Source organism: Homalodisca vitripennis, chromosome 2, assembly GCF_021130785.1.
Source record: "Homalodisca vitripennis isolate AUS2020 chromosome 2, UT_GWSS_2.1, whole genome shotgun sequence".
Lineage (NCBI taxonomy): Eukaryota > Metazoa > Arthropoda > Insecta > Hemiptera > Cicadellidae > Homalodisca > Homalodisca vitripennis.
The window spans coordinates 232,129,037-232,135,036 of NC_060208.1; positions in this window are offsets into that span (position 1 = coordinate 232,129,037).

A 6,000-nucleotide genomic window follows, 5' to 3' on the forward strand; every position below is an offset into this window, starting at 1 on the left:
ATTATTTTATTCTACATATTATTTAATTTTATAATATAAAAGATTTTCATACAACAAACCTGAAAGTTTTCCACCCATCTATAATAATATTAATTTAATATGTTGTTCAAAAATCCCGTATGAAGTTATTTGATTTACAATAGCTTAAATAAATATGTTAATCTGAATATAATATAATACTAAAACAAAAAATATTACGATAGTGTTAAATTTTAAAACGTGTTTAGTAAATACAACATTGTCAGGAGGATGGACTGCTCAGGTAAGCTTTATTGTAATCGAATTTGAAATGAAAATATGAACGATTTAAATAAGACAAACTGTATGGTGTGAGTCCAACGACATTACCTACTTACCATAATCTGTAATTTCACATCATCTATTAGGCAGTGAAAAACTTTAGTGCCAGATGTCTCGGGCTCTAATCTCATGTGCGCGTCTACACAATTAAGCATACAAATTCAATTTACTTACTTTGAAGGAGATATGTAATAAATGTAATTAACTGTATATTGTATAATCATTGTTGTCTGTATTCTCTGCAATTAAGGATTACAACAATTAAAATTGTATAGTAATTAATTAAAGTACCACTATTCAAATTAAACTATTTCAGTTTGACAATGGAACTCAAGGAACTTTGCCATCTAGGACCTAATCCAATTACAGCACACCTATACCACAAACTCATCTCCACCAACATATGGAGATATGTCAGCTAAAAGAGAGCGTTTCTTTGATGTTATGGATCCATGGATGGATTTCCACATGTGCCAAACTGTAACATGTGGTTTCATAGTTTTAAAAATGTTCCCTCTTCATATCACGAATTTCATAAATTAAACACTTAGAAAATTAACGAGACTTTATTGTGTGCACTATGAACATATAATTACTTTTTCTTTGATCAGGTAGTTTTTTGAACTCTGTATGGTGTAGCTTAAATAAAACACACGATAGACAAAACTGTAGATACGTTTGTTAACTTTTGATGGATGCATCTTAAAAAAACAAATCTCAGCCTAAGTTTATTTTTTGGATATAAACTGCACAGTTTAATTAGTATACAAACTTTAAAATTGTTCAAAAATTCTAGATTTTAAAATCAACTCTGCTATTTCAAATGTAATACCATGCTGAAAAAGAGGATGAACAAAGAGAGAAACAGTTACGAATCCATCTTCATTAATTATAATTGTCTAGCCAAATTTATGATTAATGTTAAGATTTTAACACTTTAGCGAAAGTGTTTGACTTCACATTACTTAGTTTATGGATATATTATTACATATATATTGGATTTATGAGTCCTGAGGAAAAATCTGAAGCTAGTTCGATTTTTATTTTTTATGTTCTTAATCTTGAGTGGTGCTAAATATTTTTGTAATTTAAGGTGTGAATAGTAGCTACTTTGATAATTATCACAGAGTACATCTAAAATTTAATATTGCTGAATATCTTATTAATGACATTTACTAAAGAGTGAAATTAGCAGAATACACATACCACAACATTCGAGTATTGTAGATCTTATAAAACCAATGTTGATTCTCTATGTGCCATTAAATAAAATTATCATTGAGAAAACAAATGTATAATGAAAGCTCAAAAATGATTTAGTTAAAATTGTTGGGGGGAGGGTGAAATCGCGGTTTTCGGAGTTGCAACAAGGGCTAAGCAAGGTAATTTAATAATAATAAATCCCAATTAACTGTAGGTTTTGCATTAAACCCTCGTTTTTAATTTTGTAAAAACACTAACAATGTAAGGGCGTTAGAGTAAAATATCCCAATTTCTAAATTCAGAACTTACAAACGTCTTAAATCTCAGGTTAACAATTTGTGTTTTATAAACACGAGAAAACATATCATATAGTTAGACCAGTGAATTGTTTCTAAATGTGAAATATGTTTGCTTCAAACATATCCACTCTTACTCATAAACCCAAGTCCATGAATAATTTCTTGATTTTGACGAGTAGATTGCCGATGTCAAATAAACGCAAGAGCACGCTTTACGATTGAGTTATGCTCACCATTACATAGACAGTTTAGAAATGCCTCGCAATTAAAACTGGTTCTGGACTGCTGTACATATTTAATGGTATTCCAGTTTAAGTGAATCAAGTAACCTTTATGGTGTACTTTTCTGCCTTTTTATTGACCTAATCAAGTCTTGTTGGGTCAGTTTATCATTTTGAATGTGTTTAGTATCTTATTTATGAAAATTGCAAATTCCTCTTTCCAGCTCCTCACCATGGGCTCGTTGTACTGTAACATGTTATCTTTTACGGGGGGCTAAATAAGTTAAATACTTTTTTAATTTTGAAAGGAATCTCATCTTCGTTTGAATAGCATGTGATGGACTTCGTTTCCACCTTCGACTTCCCCTTAGTAGCACATCTCCAACGCATCATAAGCATCAGCATAGTTTGGCGGAGTCCATGTCGTCCCCTCTTTGGCAGCATCTGGGTTTGGACACAATGACAGCAGGTCAGCGGTGGCGTTTACTAGTTCTGGAGGTTCCGACCTTTCTGTGCCTGCAATCACCTATAGACAATATGAGTATATACAAAATGAAACTTTGTCCTTTTTTTTCTTTTTGCACACGAGTATGGTCCTATGGTGGGTCCTGTATCAACATCCTATTTGACAACTATCTCTTAATTTTCGTCTTGACTTTTGTCTTTTGAAAAATTCACTAGCAAGCCGTTCCATTTGCAAGTTATTCCAAGTTCCATGGATGCTTGTCCATGCTGGTGAAGTGGACGAAAAGAACGAAAACAGGATCAGGCAAATTTTTTTATTAAATTTTTTCCATTTTGTCCAACCATATTCTTGTCTTTCGTGGAGAAATCTTCCAACCTTTTGCGATCCGATTTTCCGTGATTTAGTAAAAACATGTTGATACACATGGTTGAATAGTTTTAGTTTCTATGTCAGTGAGTGCAAACGTTCAGATATAGTATAGCAATATATTTCCTAATATGATCTAAAACATAAGGTATGATTTGATAATAACATTTTTCAATGAAGTTCTCACTGAAAGAGGCTTATAATTTTTTTCTATTAAACTCAATTTTATGCTAGAACCTAAAGGTTTTCAGCCCTATAACGTAATATTCCGAGAAAACTTACAGTAAGGAGCTTAAAGATGAATGCATTCACTAGACGTTGCCTTAGAATTTACTAAAAAGTAAAGCAATGAGGTTTATAATAGAAATTGATGACTTCATATTACAAGATAAACATATTATTAAACTTTTAGATTGTATAATTGTGATATGACTTGTGTTTCAGGTATTACTTATTTTGATCGAATTTGCCAGCCTTGTGCAGTAACAATTCGCCACTTTTAATTTTCACTATTTACAATCATTTAGTTACTTTGATTCCCAGAAGCGATCACTTCTGGCTGCTTTATATCTTCCAGTTGAACCTACATCGAGGTCATCAAAAACTGTCCCTGGATTGAGTGGAAGACGCTGGAACAGGGCTGACCACTCCTACATCCCCAATCTGATCCATACTAATATACTGCCACTCCTGAAGCAAGCGTAATACTCCATTTAGGAATACGAATTCCAATGAGAGTTTTCTTATCTTCTTATCATAATTAAACAACATATTTATTTTTCAATCATTTATAAGATTCTTATAATATATTTTGGATAAAAAAAACTGGCAGTCACATTTACTTCTCAAAACACGAGAGTGAGTTATATTTCATACTATGTTTTCAACTAAAGGTTATAATTATGCCCGTAATTGTGAATATCTTATACGCACCAGGCACTATTGAAATGATAATGAATATAAACGGTCGAATACTTAACTTAGAGCGTTTGCATGATATTTCAAGCAATAATACGAATCATTCCCTTTAAATATATTTAATAATCTATTTTTTTAGTATTACTTGAAAATTGATCATACTATAGACCGAGAAAGATACTTAGACAAATTATATCAGACTAAGTAGTTAATAAACTGTAATGTAACTTCAAGATGTAACAAGAAATTATTATTGAACTGTTTTTATTGAAACAATGAAATTATGTAATAATAACCAGTAATGTGAGATGTCCAAAATCATTTTTACTAATTACGGCAATAATATGTCATAGTTGAAGCTGATAGTCTTCAATTTTCTATTTCTTTGGGTTTATGAATTAATTAATCAGAAAAAATATATTTCGGTTTCTTAAGTAACTGTTATGACTTTTGGAAGAAATAAGAGCACTTTTTAAATATTATTTAATTTTTAATTACAAAAACTCATTCAATTCTAAAAACCCACATATTTTTTTCTTTATACTCCCGTCCTGCGAATCTTATAATTGTAGAATCTTAAATTCACTAAAAGGAGTAGTGTTTTAGATTATAAATTAATACGCTTATTTCTGTTTAAGACACACAATATTTGACTAAATTGCTTGAAATTCATTACATACAGCCAATCACCGATAATGTGATTATACTAATATGTGTTATATGTGTTCGAGGATGCGCATTAATTGAACTGAATACAGGACACTGCTGTGTTATGGCCGAGCGATCCTTCTGTCTTCGGTACTTAAGCAGGATTAGAGCAGTTCAGGATCTTATACTGTATTTACGTCTTGTATTCCACCTTTGAGATTCATTTAAATTTGTCTGCCATGAAACAATTAGAATGTATGAATACTTCTTTATACTCAATATATTATTTAAAAATAGTCAGAGTATGAATACTCTCGGCAATCTAAAACGCTATGATTTGCCAGTAATGAAATATAGTACTGAATCATTATAATGAATAAATGTTTCCACGTAAGGACGAAGGCTCGCGAGGTGTCTATTGGCGTCCCAAATGATGACCTAACACGAAGAACAGAAAGTGGCTTTAATGTGTATATTATGTCACATGAGTAACTTTCAAATTGAGATGTTTCTGATTTAATTTACTAGTTAGAGTGAGAGATCCAGGTTCGATTCCCGGCTGAGCAAATACTTTTTGGGATTCAATTTTTATTGAAATTTAATTCGGCTATTGCCATTTATACAAATTTAATGAACGTAAACAAAAGTCGTTTGACAGACACTTAGTCTTCCGATCATATGTTAGTTTGGTTATTTAAAGGCATATGTGACAGAAACTGCTAAGTGCAATAGGCAAGTGTGAGATCCGAGTTCGAGTCCCGGCGAGGCAAGTACTTTTTGTGGTTCAATATTTATTGAAATTTTATATATATATGTGTGTGTGTGTGTGTGTGTGTGTGTGTGTGTGTGTGTGTGTGTGTGTGTGTGTGTTTTTAGAAGAATAAATAAAAATGATATTGGTTAAGTGTAGACTCGAGATATTTCTAGAAATGTAGAACTACATTTTATTAAAACTAAAAAACCCCTTCTGAACCTGCGAACTGAGATAGTGACGTTGCTGCGTCATTTCACGTTGAACTGGGAACTGTTTGCAGATTGGAAGATTTGGAAGAGTTTCTGTTAAGTACAGATAATTCTATCGATCGTTCATTACACATAGACCATTGATGGACACTCAACAATGTAGTTAAGGCTAAAGATTTTAAGTTGCCAGACCTACATATCACATACTTGATACTTGGGGGAGACAACCAATACTATCCTGTATGATCACATACCTGCTACTTCCGGTACCTGAGAGCAATACTATCCGGCATGATCATATATATGATACTTCCGGTACTTGATAGCAATACTATCCGGTATGATACAGTAACTAGTCTGCTATACAGGCATCGGCTGAGTCGCTTCTAAACCGTTATTCGTTCTTAACATAACTTATTATACAATAGCAGAGCTCTCTTCTTTAGATGAGACTATCTAACCCATTTGGATAGAGTTAATAGTCCAACCCACACTCCAGTCCATAGTATGTCTTCTATGTACTCGTATACGAAGTAAGTCTCTTGAAATGCAAACTTTTAACTAGATAGGTAGAACTAATCTTATTCTGATTACGACGCTGAAACTCGTTTCAAAC